This window comes from Rhinoraja longicauda, chromosome 20 (genome assembly GCF_053455715.1).
Source record: "Rhinoraja longicauda isolate Sanriku21f chromosome 20, sRhiLon1.1, whole genome shotgun sequence".
NCBI classification, from domain to species: Eukaryota; Metazoa; Chordata; class Chondrichthyes; order Rajiformes; family Arhynchobatidae; genus Rhinoraja; species Rhinoraja longicauda.
This window is the reverse complement of record NC_135972.1, coordinates 7,770,790-7,786,965: the sequence shown is the minus strand read 5'-3', so window position 1 is coordinate 7,786,965 and position 16,176 is coordinate 7,770,790. Positions and strand designations below refer to the sequence as shown.

At 47.1% G+C, this 16,176-nt stretch overlaps 1 protein-coding gene across 1 annotated transcript in view; it reads right to left on the bottom strand.

The window, feature by feature from the left end:
- LOC144603538 (protein shisa-like-1) overlaps positions 1–16,176 on the bottom strand; it is a 110,284-nt gene that overhangs the window by 52,627 nt on the left and 41,481 nt on the right.

The following is a 16,176-nucleotide window of genomic DNA, read 5'->3' as shown; positions in this document are numbered from 1 at the left end:
CCCGAGATGCTGCCTGACCCGCTGAGTTACTCCAGCATTTTGTGAATAAATACCTTCGATTTGTACCAGCATCTGCAGTTATTTTTTTACACTACATTTATAAAATGATACACGCCTAGTTCTAATAATATGCAGTTGTAAATTCAATTTGACTACAAGCGGGCCGGTGCAAATGTAGATTGTCCCTAGTGTGTGTATGATAGTGTTAGTGTGCGGGGATCGCTGGTCGGCACGGACTCGGAGGGCCGAAGGGCCTGTATCCGTGCTGAGTCTCGAAATGAAAAAACGAATCTATTCCCACATAGTATAACTTTGATGCAGTGCTGCTGTACCATACTGCTGCAAATGGAGTGTTCTAGTGCTCAATAAGTGATGTTCCATTAACAACACTGCCTGTTGTTCCTTTGCAAAGAGCAACAGAAAAGAGCTTGGTGGCTCTGATTAACTTGCTGATTGAAAGATTTAGATGTTGTTTTAAGCCTTGCCTGCTTCTGACATCAGTTATCTTGATCTAATTTTTAAATGCGTTGTGTTCTCGTTGTAAAAGTCTCAGCAGCTGTGCACGTGATAAAACACAGCTAAGGGAGAGGGTGCAAGGAAATGTGGTTTTCTTTAATCAGAAAAAAACAGTACAAGATTTTCTCGAGGTGTGTGCCAGCTAGCAGATAACCTCTTTCAAAGACATAACATGGATGCGTGCGATTTTCTCCAGATTGGTAATTAAAAATTTATCAAGCTTCACGTTCAAAATTTCCTGTCAGCATCAGTTGCGTCAGTGGTAAAACAAAATCCTTTTCAGATCTTGCAACTTGAATATTATATCCCAAGGCAAGAGCAGAGACAAGAGCAGGGCAGCACGGTGGCGCACCAGGAGAGTTAATGCCTTACAGCATTTACCGCGCCAGAGACCCGGGTTCGATCCCGACTACGAGCGCTGTCTGTACGGAGTTTGTACGTTCTCCCCGTGACTGTGTGGGTTTTCTTCTGTTTCCTCCCACACTCCAAAGACGTACAGGTTTGTAGGTTAATTGGCTTCTTATATAAATGTTAAAATTACCCCTAGTGTGTGTAGGATCGTGCTGCAGGACTTTCATATGAAGAAAGACTGGATAGACTCGGCTTGTACTCTCTGGAATTTAGAAGATTGAGGGGGGATCTTATAGAAACTTACAAAATTCTTAAGGGGTTGGACAGGCTAGATGCAGGAAGATTGTTCCCGATGTTGGGGAAGTCCAGAACAAGGGGTCACAGTTTAAGGATAAGGGGGGAGTCTTTTAGGACCGAGATGAGGAAGTTTTTTTTCACACAGAGAGTGGCGAGTCTGTGGAATACTCTGCCACAGAAGGTAGTTGAGGCCAGTTCATTGGCTATATTTAAGAGGGAGTTAGATGTGGCCCTTGTGGCTAAAGGGATCAGGAGGTATGGAGAGAAGGCAGGTACAGGATACTGAGTTGGATGATCAGCCATGATGATATTGAATGGCGGTGCAGGCTCGAAGGGCCGAATGGCCTACTCCTGCACCTACTTTCTATGTTTCTATGTTGCTATGTTTGTGCAGGGATCGCTGGTCGGTGCACACTCGGTGGGCCGAAGGGCCTGTTTTTGCGCTGTATCTCTAAAACGAAAAACTAAATAAACTTTAATTCCTCAGTCTTTCAAATATTTACCTACACCCATTTAAAAATATCTAATGATCCAGCCTCCACCATCTCTTGGAGCCAGAAAATCCTAGAGATTCACTCACACCAAAAGAAGAGATTTCCCTGCATCTCAGTTTTAAAATGAGTGGTCCCTTATTTTGTAACTGTGTCCCTTTGTTTGAGACCATCACACCATTCTGCGCTGTATCTCTAAACTAAACTAAACATGGAACTCCTTCAGACCATCGCAGACAGTAAATCTGCGGATGACAAAGTTTGTTATGGCTGGTAGAATCTCATAAAATGTATGACCCTGAATCCAAAATATGTTGCCAATGAGAACTTCTAGATTATCCAAACAAGAGATGGCATCTGGCAATTCTGTTGCTTTTCAAGTCGTTAGTTTAAGTGTATTTAGTTTACAGATGCAGCGCGGAAACAGGCCCTTCAGCCCACCGAGTCCGCACCGACCAGCGATCCCCGCACACTAACACTTCCCTACACACACTGGGGACAATTCTACATTTGTACTACGGCAATTGATCCACAAACCTGTACGTCTTTGGAGTGTGGGAGGAAACCGGAGCACCCGGGGAAAACCCACGCAAGTCACAGGGAGAACGTACAAACTCCATACGGACAGCACAACGTAGTCAGGATCAAACCCGGGTCTCTGGCGCTGTAAGGCGGCAACTCTACCGCTGCGCCACCGTGCCGCCTTCAACTATTGCTTCTGAAGTGGTTTTGATTCTTGCAGGGAGTATTTTGTGGTTGGTGACTTCTTTAGATAACATTCCCAATAAAACATCCTTCTAAGTGGTCTAACACATTAAGTGTACACCCTGACTTCAGGGGGAAAAAATGGCATGATCTATAATTCACATTTTTGACCAAATGGAGTAGATAGGCTGAGTGGGAAGATTCCTCTGGGTAACCTTTCTCTCAGTAGGTTTTCCATACATAGACATTTGTTGAGAACATTAATGACGTGTGAAATTCTCAACAAATACACATGAAACAGAAGGATAAGATTCAAGGATGTTATGTTTCAGAGAGTCGTTATCTCTAAGGCTTGTTAAAAAGGAAGATTTTGTACAAAGCTCTTCACGGTAATTACTATTCCAGTGTCAGATCTTGTTTCTGATGGGATGCATGCTGGTGCAGCAATAGAGTTGAGGCCTCACAGCGCCAGAGACTCGGGTTCGATCCTGGCTACAGGGGCTTGTCTGTACGGAGTTTGTATGTTCCCCCCGTGACCTGCGTGGGTTTTCTCCGACATCTTCAGTTTCCTCCCACACTCCAAAGGCGTACAGATTTGTAGGTTAATTGGCTTGGTAAATGTAAAATTGTCCCTAGTGTGTGTAGGGTGATATTAATGTGCAGGAACGCTGGACTCGGTGGACCAAAGGCCCCGTTTCCGCGCAGTATCTCTAAACTAAACTAAACTTATAAGAACAAGCTTTTGCATTCAGTCATTGCTCTGTGGGTGAAGTCAGAAGAGTGTGCATCTACACTCTAGCATTAGTAATCTCACCTTGCTTCTAGATGGAGTAACTCAGCGGGACAGGCAGCATCTCTGGAGAGAAGGAATGGGTGACGTTTCAGGTCGAGACTCTTCTTCAGACTCGACCCAAAACGTCACCCATTCCTTCTATCCCGGAGATGCTGCCTGTCCCGCTGAGTTACTCCAGCATTTTGTGTCTATCTTCGGTTTAAACCAGCATCTGCAGTTCCTTCCTGCGCATGCTGACTAACAATCAGTCTTTCCCATTAGTAGCCTGCCTGGCAAATGATTATTCGGGCTGACAGCGGGTAAAATGCATACGAATCAGAGCCCCGAGCGGATCTTCTCCACTCATTTCTTTCACTTAAAAAAATATCTGGACATCATGAATATGTATTCAATTTCTGGATATGCGAGAAATGGCGGAGCATGATACTGTGTTGGTGGCAGGAGACTGTCAGCAGGGAAGGCAGGAAGGCAGTGGGGAAGCTCATTTAAATTCTCTGAATTTTCAAACAAGGATGTTGAATGACACCCTATCAGTGGAGGAGCTCATAGAAGAAAATATTACAAAAAAAACTTACAAAACTGAAAAATCACAAAAACTTCCCGTCAGACAAAGTCAAAGCTACAGTGGTGAGCCAGGAATAGAATGGGAATCTTATTCCATTGCTGGAATCATTGTCTTGTTTAGTTTAGCTTAGTTTATTTTAGTTTAGAGATATAGCGTGGCCCACCGAGCCCTAACACTAACACTATTCTACACACACACACACACTAGGGACGATATACAATTCTACCGAAAGCTATTAACCTGCAAACTCGCACGTCTTTCGGGTGTGGGAGGAAGCCGGAGCACCTGGGGAATACCCACGCAGGTCACGGGGAGAACGTACAAACTCCGTGCAGACAGCGCCCGTAGTCAGGATCGAACCTGGTTCTCTGGCGCTGTGAGGCAGCAACTCTACCGCTGAGCCACCGTGCCGCCTTGAACATTAGTGAACATTGGAAACTATTTTTTTAAAGCCATTGATTATTTTGGTTTAGTTTATTGTCACATGTACCGAGCGAGGTACAGTGAAAAGTTTTTTTGTTGCGTGCTAACCAGTCAGTGAAAAGACTATACATGATTGGCACTGGTTAGCTCAAAACAAAAGCTTGTCATTGTACCTCGGTGAACGTGACAATAAATGCAACTGGAACTGATTCCAATCAAGCTGTCCATAGTGTACAGATACAGGTTAAAGGGTACAATGCTCTGCTCTTACACTGCTCCATGTAGATTGCTGCTGATATCCCATTAATCCACATTAACATCTTGTGTTTATGTGGCACCTTCAACATAATTAATCTACCACAGGAGACTTATCAGACCAAATCTGACATGAAGCTGCTGACGGGCGGCACGGTAGCGCAGCGGTAGAGTTGCTGCTTTACAGCGAATGCAGCGCCGGAGACTCAGGTTCGATCCTGACTACGGGTGCTGCACTGTAAGGAGTTTGTACGTTCTCCCCGTGACCTGCGTGGGTTTTCTCCGAGATCTTCGGTTTCCTCCCACACTCCAAAGACGTACAGGTATGTAGGTTAATTGGCTGGGTAAATGTAAAAATTGTCCCTAGTGGGTGTAGGATAGTGTTAATGTGTGGGGATCACTGGGCGGCACGGACTTGGAGGGCCGAAAAGGCCTGTTTCCGGCTGTATATATATGATATGATGATATGATGAAGATATTAAGCCAGATGACTCCAGCCAAGCGAGCAGCTTGGTTAGGCGTAAGTTGGATGAGTTTTTCAAAAGGGAGAGAGGGAAATGAGGAGGTTTGGAAACGGAATCCTTCGGCTTGAGGTTCAGGAGCTTACCAAACAAAGATGGCGGTTGAGGAGCCCACCATCCACCTGCTCCATCGTTCCTACGCTCACCTGGATAAGCCGGGAAGCATTGTGAGAGTCATTCTTCTTGACTTCCCCAGTGCTTTTAACACTATCCGGCCTGCACTGCTCGGGAGCAAACTGACGAAGGTGCGTGTGAATGCTCCATTGGTGTCCTGGATCACCAACTACCTGACTGGACGACCACAGTATGTCAGGCTGCAGAACTGTGTCTCGGACATGGTGGTGAGCAACACAGGGGCCCCACAGGGGACGGTCCTCTCTCCCTTCCTGTTTACCATCCACACCTCGGACTTCAGATATCACTCCGTCTCCTGCCACCTGCAGAAGCTTTCAGACGACTCTGGAATTGTGGGCTGCATCAGTGAGGGGAGGGAAGCTGAACATAGAGGTGCAGTCAACGACTTTGTTGAGTGGTGTGGGCTCAACACCGACAAGACTAAGGAGTTGGTGGTGGGCTTTAGGAGGAGAGGAACACCCCTGTCCCCTGTCTCCATCAATGGTGTGGGTGTGCAGTTTACCAGGGGGTACAAATACCTGGGGGTGTACCTGGACAATAAACTGGACTGGTCCAGGAACGCTGAGGCCCTGTTACAAGAAGGGACAGAGCCGCCTGTACATTTTGAGAAGGCTCTGCTCCAGCGTCTGCAGTGAGATGGTAGCCAGTGGTGGTAGCCAGCTCCATCTCCTTCGCTGCCGTGTGCTGGGGCAGCAGGGCGAAGGCCGCGGACGCCAATCGGATCAACAAACATCGGGAAGGCTGGCTCCGTCCTGGGGGTAGAGTTGGAGTTGGATTCACGGGAGGTGGTCTCGGAGGGAAGGATGCTCCTCAAACTGCAGAGCATCCTGGGTAATACAGCTCACCCCCTCCGTGACACACTGGTCAACCTGAGGAGCACCTTCAACAACAGACTGGTTCCACCAAGATGCAACACAGAACACCACAGGAGATCCTCCTTCCCTGTGGCTACCAAACTGTACAGCCCCTCCCCCTTCTGTTGTGGGGTAGACTGAGACTGAGATTGACCCCCCCCCCAGTCTTTGCACATCCCCCAAGCCTTTCTAATCATCACTTTAATTTCATGTTTCATGTATTTTGTGGGTTTTTTATGGCTGTTGGCAGATCAATTTCCCTCCTGGGATAAATAAAGTTCTATCGTATCGTATCGTAGAATGCATGGCCTGGGATTATGTGTTGCGGGAATATGAGGACTGATCGGGAGCCTGGACTGGCGAAGGGGAGTTGCTATGGGAAGTGTGGTTGGAGCAGGATCTAGAGTTAGGGAGGGGAGAGGGTGGTGAATCTGTGGAATTCATTGTCACGGAAGGCTCTTGATTAGTGCGGGTGTCAGGGGTTATGGGGAGAAGGTAGGGGAATGGGGTTAGGAGGGAGAGATAGATCAGCCATGATTGAATGGCGGAGTAGACTTGATGTGCCGAATGGCCTAATTCTGCTCCTATCACTTGTGAACTTGTGAAGAACATGGTAAGATTTGAACGCATGAAAATGTTAATGTTGAGGTAGTTAGCTGTCCACAGTGCACACCAACATCTGTATACTAAAACTCTAATTTGTTATCTTGTTTGTGACTGAACTTCAGCCAAAACGGTACACGACAGCGCGACAACTTTAGGCCCACCTTACTCACCATTGTCACTTTAATGATAAGGCAAGCAGTTTTATTGAAATCGGTGTTATATTTTTTAAGTTATCCACATTTCAAAAGGAGGGGGGGAGGGGGGGAGGGGAGGAGGGAGGGAGGGGGAAGTGGGGGAGAAGGGAGAGGGGGGGGGGTTGAGGAGAGAGGGGAGGGGGGGAGGAGAGGGTGCTGCACCAATGCAGGAGAGGTTTGGGCCCAACGGGTCGACTTGGTCTAGTAGCTTCCTAAAATACCGCAGAGTGAGTTGTGTCCCTGAGTCTCCAGCATAGGTCAGCCAGGAACACTGTATTCCTTAATAACAGAAGACATTGGAACAGAATTAGGCCCTTCGGCCCACCGTGTCCGCGCCGACCTGCGGTCCCCGCACATTAACACTATCCCACACACACTAGGGCCGACTTACAATTTTACCAAGCCAATTAGCTTACACCCTGTACGTCTTTGGAGCAGGATTAGGCCATTCAGCCCATCAAGTCTGCTCCGCCATTCGATCATGGCTGATCTATCTTTCCCACTCAACCCCATTCTCCTGCCTTCTCCCCGTAACCTTTGACGCCCTTACCAATCAAGAACCTATCAAGTTCCCCTTTATAAAATACCCAATGGCTTGGCCTCCACAGCCGTCTGTGGCAATGAATTGATTTATTGAAGACATAAACTGAAAACATATTCACTGATAGGAAGTGCTTTGGTAACTCGGTTGGTAAATTAACAGTGAGTTTAGGTGACTGAGCTCAAAGATGATCGAGATGGGCTATGACCAACAGAGGTTTTCATGAGCTTATTTGGATGTAGGATAACAAATGGAAACCAGTCAAAAAAGCACCAGCATTCACCAGCTCAGAGGTAGTCTGAAGAAGGGTCTTGACCCGAAACGTTACCCATTCTTTCTCTCCCGAGATGCTGCCTGACCCGCTGAGTTACTCCAGCTTTTTGTGTCTGAGGTAACCAAAGCAGGATGAGAATTTCAGCCGCAATTAACCTACAAACGTGCACGTCTTTGGAGTGTAGAAGAAAACCCACGCAGTCACAGGGAGAACGTACAAACTCCCTACGGACAGCACCCGCAGTCAGAATCGAACCCGGGTCTCTGGCGCTGTGTGGCAGCAACTCTGCCACTGCGCCACCGTGCCGCCATCTCTTTGCAATAGTGCCCAGGTATCTATATTAACCCTTTGATCACATTGGTCGTGGCACTAATTAGATCAGAACCCACCACAGCCCAATCAATAAGCCTTGTGATTTTTGGATTAGATTGTTTTTTGGAAAACAAGTAAATGTTCTTTTGACTTGGGGCAGATTAGGCCGGGCTGGTAGCATTTGGCTGGTTAGAAATAAACACAGGAATGAGGTCACAGGCTGTCTCATTCTCTTGAAGCAAAGTTTGTAAATTAAATTAAGTGTGGTTATTTATTCCCACAAACTGTCATGTTTTACTTCACTGTGCCTACCCCTTGACCATGACCCCCACGGACCAAAGCCAGGCCATCACCAATCTCACCATCTCCGCTGACTTCCCCTCCAATCCTCCAATCTCATAGCGGCCCTGCCCTGCCCAGTACAGCCTGACTCTAACCAACCTACTGAAACTGAAACTGAAACATCCCACCACAACCAGAGAGCAGTGCTGAACTACTATTCACCCCTTTGGTGACCCTCGAACTCTCCTTGATCGGACTTTGCTGGCTTTACCTTGCACTAAACGTTATTCCCTTATCATGAATATGTACACTGTAAATGGCTCGATTGTAACCATGCATTGTCTTTCCGCTGGCTGGTTAGCACGCAACAAAAGCTTTTCACTGTACCCCGATACGCGTGACAATAAACTGAACTGAACTAGTCTGAAGAAGGGTCTCGATCCGAAACGTCACCCATTCCTTCTCTCTAGAGATGCTGCCTGTCCCACTGAGCTGCTATAGACAATAGACAATAGGTGCAGGAGGAGGCCATTCGGCCCAACGAGCCAGCACCTCCATTCAATGTGATCATGGCTGATCATTCTCAATCAGTACCCCGTTCCTGCCTTCTCCCCTAGGATAGTGTTAGTGTACGGGGATCGGTGGGACGAAGGGCCTGTTTCTGCGCTGTATCTCTAAACTAAACTAAACAAGTGGCGGCTGATGGAAACGAATCCCACTCCATTCAATAGACAATAGACAATAGACAATAGGTGCAGGAGGCCATTCGGCCCTACGAGCCAGCACCGCCATTCAATGTGATCATGGCTGATCATTCTTAATTCAGTACCCCGTTCCTGCCTTCTCCCCATACCCCTTGACTCCGCTATCCTTAAGAGTTCTGTCTAGCTCTCTCTTGAATGCATTCAGAAAATTGGCCTCCACTGCCTTCTGAGGCAGAGAATTCCACAGATTCACAACTCTCTGACTGAAAAAGTTTTTCCTCATCTCAGTTCTAAATGGCCTACCCCTTATTCTTAAACTGTGGCCCCTTGTTCTGGACTCCCCCAACATTGGGAACATGTTTCCTGCCTCTAACGTGTCCAACCCCTTAATAATCTTATACGTTTCGATAAGATCTCCTCTCATCCTTCTAAATTCCAGTGCTCCAACATGTACTGATGTTGATTTTCGGGGCTCACGTTGTTGACCTCCCCGTGGTGAGCCCTGTGAACCGACCTCAGTCAGGCGAACGACAACAAACAGAGGCAGCAGACGCAGAAGCAGCTTCATAACTTCTGCTGCCTCAAACGCAAGAAGAAGAAGATGTTGATTTTCCTGTTAGAAGTACCTAACTGAGCTCTTGCTATCAGGGGGAAACTGAAGCGATTCTTTTGATATTTTTTTGTTTCCCGATGATGTGGTAAAGTGACAGAATTGGAATAATGATCCGCTTGCTAGTCACGAGAGCTCAGGCATTGTACTAGCCCAAGGGCTAAATCAGGCGTGTGAGGCATTGTACTAGCCCAAGGGCTAAATCAGGCGTGTGAGGCATTGTACTAGCCCAAGGGTTAAATCAGGTGTGTGAGGAGTATATCTCATGATCCTACATCAGCATATAAACGTATCCTGGGCATAAATCTTGTCCAACATTCTTACTAATTACCAAGCTAACGCTTATTAAAACTAAGAACATGGAGGAGTGAGGCAAGCTCATCGAAAATGAGAGGAATAGATCCGGTAGGTGCACAGAGTCTCTTGCCCAGTGTAGGTGAATCGAGGACCATGGATTGGACAAGTTTGGAGGGATATGGACCAAACGCAGGCAAGTGGGACTAGTATAGATGGGACATGTTGGCCGGTGTGGGCAAGTTGGGCCGAAGGGCCTGTTTCTACTCTGTATCAATCTACGACTCTATGACCAGAGGACATAAGTTTAAGGTGAAGGGGAAAAGATTTAATAGGAATCTGAGGGGTAACTTTTTCACACAATGGGTGGTGGGTGGGTGCGTGGAACAACTGCCAGAGGAGGCAGTTGAGGCAGGGACTATCCCAACGTTTAAGAAACAGACAGGTACATGGATAGGACAGGTTTGGAGGGATATGGCAGGTGGGACAAGTGTAGCTGGGACATTGTTGGCCGGTGTGGGCAAGTTGGGCCAAGGGGTCTGGGTTTCCACACTGTATCACTCTATGACTCTATGACTCTATGAATATAATTCACATGACATTGGGATTAAATGCATATCCCAAGACTATGTGTTCCGAGACCATTTTAATCAAGCCTCTCCAAACCAATTACATATCATCAATATTAAATTAGAAAAGTAAAATGGTTCATGAAATGTTATTCTTCATGTTCATCACCCATGTTAACCACAAACAACAAAGCTTAAAAATGTCATTATCTTGTGCATTTTTTAAAGTGTTACACGCTCAAATTTAGCTTTCTAGCTTGTCAGTAGGAAATTTCCTCTGCTATTAATCTTGGGTTCAAGGGCATCTCAGTGCCTACTGGAAGACGTCTTAAGTCCTTTTGGACCAAAGATAACAATTAGTGCCAGGACGCTCGGCTTTTCCAGGTCAGTCCAGTGTTACGGAGACCCCAGTCGGCAGAGGTAGAAGGATGAGAGGAGATCTTATCGAAACGTATAAGATTATTAAGGGGTTGGACACGTTAGAGGCAGGAAACATGTTCCCAATGTTGGGGGAGTCCAGAACAAGGGGCCACAGTTTAAGAATAAGGGGTAGGCCATTTAGAACTGAGATGAGGAAAAACTTTTTCAGTCAGAGAGTTGTGAATCTGTGGAATTCTCTGCCTCAGAAGGCATTGGAGGCCAATTCTCTGAATGCATTCAAGAGAGAGCTGGATAGAACTCTTAAGGATAGCGGAGTCAGAGGGTATGGGGAGAAGGCAGGACTGGGTACTGATTGAGAATGATCAGCCATGATCACATTGAATGGCGGTGCTGGCTCGTAGGGCCGAATGGCCTCCTGCACCTATTGTCTATTGTCTATTGTCTATTGAATGGAGTGGGATTCGTTTCCATCTGCCGCCACTTGTTTAGTTTAGTTTAGAGATACAGCGTGGAAACAGGCCCTTCATCCCACCGAGTCCACACCGACCAGCGATCCCCGCACACTAACACTATCCTAGGAACAATTTCCAATTTCACCAAAGCCAATTAACCTACAAACCCTGTCCGTCCTTGGAGTGTGGAAGGGAAACCGGAGCACCCGGGAAAAAACCTTGCAGGTCACGGGGAGAACGTACAAACTCCATACAGACAGCGCCCGTAGTCAGGATCAAACGCAGGCCTCCAGCCTAGTGAGGCAGCAACTCTACCGCTGCGCCACCGTGCGGCCCTTTTACAAAACGGTTATAATCACAAGAATGACTTGTGATTTGTTTAATCCTTTACTAACCCTTTTACTGTATGTCATTACACTTTTAGAAACCTAGCTCCTATCTAACTTCAAAGTGCTTTTTTCTCCATCATTGATCTGAAATCTGCTTTTATCATTACAAATGGTCAGTTCGTGCATCCGCGGAGTGCTTTTGCCAAACAGGGCGGCACAACTGCTTCCTTGCAGCGCCAGAGACCCGAGTTCGATCCTGACTACGGGCGCTGTCTGTACGGAGTTTGTACGTTCTCCCCATGACCTGCGTGGGTTTTCACCGAGATCTTTGGTTTCCTCCCACACCCCACAGACGTACAGGCTAGTAGGTTAATTGGCTTGGTATAAAAAATGTAATTTGTCCCTAGTCAATAGATAATAGACAATAAACAATAGACAATAGGTGCAGGAGTAGGCTATTCGGCCCTTCGAGCCAGCACCGCCATTCAATGTGATCATGGCTGATCATTCTCAATCAGTACCCCGTTCCTGCCTTCTCCCCATACCCCCTGACTCCGCTATCCTTACAAGCTCTATCTCGCTCTCTCTTGAATGCATTCAGAGAATTGGCCTCCACTGCCTTCTGAGGCAGAGAATTCCACAGATTTACAACCCTCTGACTGAAAATGTTTTTCCTCATCTCCGTTCTAAATGGCCTACCCCTTATTCGTAAACTGTGGCCCCTGGTTCTGGACTCCCCCAACATTGGGAACATGTTTCCTGCCTCTAACATGTCCAACCCCTTAATAATCTTATATGTTTCGATAAGATCCCCTCTCATCCTTCTAAATTCCAGTGTATACAAGCCTAGTCGCTCCAGTCTTTCAACATAGGACAGTCATAGTGCTAGTGTGCGGGGATCGCTGGTCTGAGGGGATACAGTGGGCCAAGGGCCTGTTTCTGCGCTGTATCTCTAAACTAGACCAAAACCTAAGGTATATGTCAAGTATAGAATCCGAGATTATGGAACAGGACCCTTAGAAAAAATGGATCAGAATTCATTTTCGTAAAGGGAGTCTTTGGAAGTGTTGGGTTTATAATAGATATGTAGGAAGGAACTGCAGATGCCGGTTTGTACCGAAGATAGACACAAAATGCTGGAGTAACTCAGCGGGTCAAGCAGCATCTCTGGAGAAAAAGACTAGGTGACGTTTTAAGTCAGAACCATTCTGGTGGAAAACCTATCCCAAGAAATGGGAGGGAAAGAGTCAGAGATAGACAAGGTGAAGTTAGAGGAAAGGTTAAAAACAGAAATTGTTGCAATTTGGACAGAAATAGGGTGGCACGGTGGCACAGCGATAGAGTTGCTGCCTTACATACAAACATAGAAAATAGGTGCAGGAGGAGACCATTCGGCCCTTTGAGCCAGCACCGCCATTCATTGTGATCATGGCTGATCATCCACAATCAGTAACCTGTGCCCAACTTCTCCCCATATCCCTTAGCCCGCTAGATTCCGCTAGCCCCTAGAGCTCTATCTAACTCTCTCTTAAATTCATCCAGTGAATTGGCCTCCACTGCCCTCTGTGGCAGAGAATTCCACAAATTCACAACTCTCTGGGTGAAAAAGTTGTGACCGACCATGTGGGATTTCTCTGAGATCTTCGGTTTCCTCCCACACTCCAAAGACATACAGGTTTGTAGGCTAATGGGCTTGACATAAATGTAAAGATTGTCCGTAGTGTGTGTGTGTGTGTAGGGTAGTGGTAATGTGCGGGGATCGCTGGTCGGTACGGACTCGGTGGGTCGAAGGGTCTTTCACAGCGCTGCATCTCTAAACTATACTAAACTAAACTAAACTAGAAAGTGGAAAAATAAATTGGTGAGGAAGGGTTTATGTGAAGCCTGGGTGGGGCTGGAAAAAAGCCCCTCTTGAAAAGAGGAAGCTAAATTGGACCTGCAGTAATGCTTCTGGAGAACTGGAGAAAATTAAGTGGAGTCGAAGGAGAAGTTGTTCAAAGTGAGTGGTGATGCAAGGACAAAGGTTGGCACTAGGTCTAAGGAAGGGAGGAAGTGGGGTAAAGGAATTGGCGTCCGAGGTCAAACGCAGATGTTGTGCTCAAATAAATCAGAAATGCTGTGAGATGTTGTACTTACAGAAGATTAATTCCTTTGAAATAAGGGAGTATTTCAGCTGCAGGAAGTAGATTGTGAGTTATATAGATGTGATGAGTTACAGGCCACCACATCCCACGTTTGGGCTGGCCGCCCTGGCGAGGAACTTCCCAAAGATAGACACTAAAAGCTGGAGTAACTCTGCGTGTCAGACAGCATCTCTGGAGAGAAGGAATGGCTGACGTTTCGGGGCGAGTCTGAAGAAGGGTCCCGACCCGAAACGCCACCTATTCCTTTTTTCCAGAGATGCTGCCTGACCCACTGAGTTACTCTAGCATTTTGTGTCTACCTTCTCCAGAGATGCTGCCTGACCCACTGAGTTACTCTAGCATTTTATGCCTACCTTCTCCAGAGATGCTGCCTGACCCACTGAGTTACTCTAGCATTTTGTGCCTACCTTCTCCAGAGATGCTGCCTGACCCACTGAGTTACTCCAGCATTTTGTGTCTATCTTCTCCAGAGATGCTGCCATGCCCACTGAGTTACTCTAGCATTTTGTGTCTATCTTCTCCAGAGATGCTGCCTGACCCGCTGAGTTCTCCAGCTTTTTGTGTCTATCTTCTCCAGAGATGCTGCCTGACCCGCTGAGTTACTCTAGCATTTTGTGTCCATCTTTGGTATGAACCAGCATGTGTGGCTCCTTTTTATTAGATTGGGAGTTTTCCGGAGATGGTATCTCTATTACTTTCTGTTTTTGCAGTTTTGATAGTACAAGTGTTATTGAGTGAAAAATAAAACTGAGGATTTCACAATCAGCTTGAGATAAACTCGACGTTTGTTTCATATAGTTATAAATGAGTTTGGCATCTAATACACGTCCTGATTATTTCACTTTATGGTCTAGTTATAAACTGCTGGACCAAGTTCACCGTATCAGGGTTTTAAAAGAATAACCAATTCCACGACACATCTAATCCGCGTTCAAGTATCTGTTTCCAGAGGGCGGCCATGATGGCGCAGTGGTAGAGTTCCTGCCTTACAGCGCTTGCAGTGCCGGAGACCCGGGTTCGATCCCGACTACGGGTGCTGTCTGTACGGAGTTCTCCCCGTGACCTGCGTGGGTTCTCTCCGAGATCTTCTGTTTCCTCCCCACACTCCAAAGACGTACAGGTTCGTAGGTTAATTGGTTTGATGTGTGTGTAAATTGTCCCTCGTGTGTAGGATAGCGTTAAAGCGCGGGGATCGCTGGTCGGTGCGGACCAGGTGGGCCGAAGGGCCTGTTTCCGCGCTGTATCTCTAAACCAGACTAAGCTAAGACAGGTTCCAGGTGGTAATGTTGACGGGAAGAACGTTCTAGAAGCTGGTAAAACATTGCGTGAAGTTTCACTCCTGGCACTGCGAGTGGAATCTGCAGATTGATAAAGAACGGTGAAGGACAGCTGCAGTAGCTCTTGCGTTTCTGGCATAAACATTGTGCTGTAACGTAAACCTTTAAACCTAGACTATTAGCACTGCAAGTGTGAGAGCCTCGGGAGTGCTGACATCCCCACAGACATGGGCTTGATGGCTCTGCGGAGCCAATGACAAGGTAATACTGGAAATGTTCTGATCAGACTTTTATCCTGCTCTCAATAGACAATAGACAATAGGTGCAGGAGGAGGCCATTCGGCTCTTCGAGCCAGCACCGCCATTCACTGTGATCATGGCTGATTATTCCCAATCAGTACCCCGTTCCTGCCTTCTCCCCATACCTCCTGACTCCGCTATCCTTAAGAGCTCTATCCAGCTCTCTCTTGAATGCATTCAGAGAACTGGCCTCCACTGCCTTCTGAGGCAGAGAATTCCACAGATTTACAACTCTCTGACTCAAAAAGTTTTTCCTCGTCTCAGTTCTAAATGGCCTACCCCTTATTCTTAAACTGCGGCCCCTTGTTCTGGACTCCCCCAACATTGGGAACATGTTTCCTGCCTCTAACGTGTCCAACCCCTTAATAATCTTATGTTTTGGTAAGATCTCCTCTCATCCTTCTAAATTCCAGTGTATACAAGCCTAGTCGCTTCAGTCTTTCAACATATGACAGTCCCGCCATTCCGGGGATTAACCTAGTAAACCTATGCTGCACCCCACTCTTTTCCATTTCTCCTCGATGACCAGGCCTTGAAGAACTGCAGCAAACTATGTGTTTTGCTCTCCGAACACACGCAAGTGACCTATTTGGGCAAATTAAAGGGAAATTTGGCCGAAGATCGACACTAAAAGCTGGAGTAACTCAGCGGGTCAGGCAGCATCCCTGGAGAAAAGGAATAGGTGACGTTTCGGGTCGAGACCCTTCCTCAGACACAGATGGAGGGGGGGGGGGAGAGGGGAGCGAGGGTCTTGGACCTTTGGACGCACACCGTAATGCCACAAGGGGTTGAATGGCCTTACAGGTGCCGTCAAGCTCGACAAACGCGTCTTCAAAGGGCGGCACGGTGGCGCAGCGGTACAGTTACTGCCTCACAGCGCCGGAGACCCAGGTTCCATACTGACCACGGGTGCTGTCTGTACGGAGTTTGTCCGCTCTCCCCGTGACCTGCGTGGGTCCTCTCCGAGATTTCCGGTTTCCTCCCGCACTCCAAACACGTAC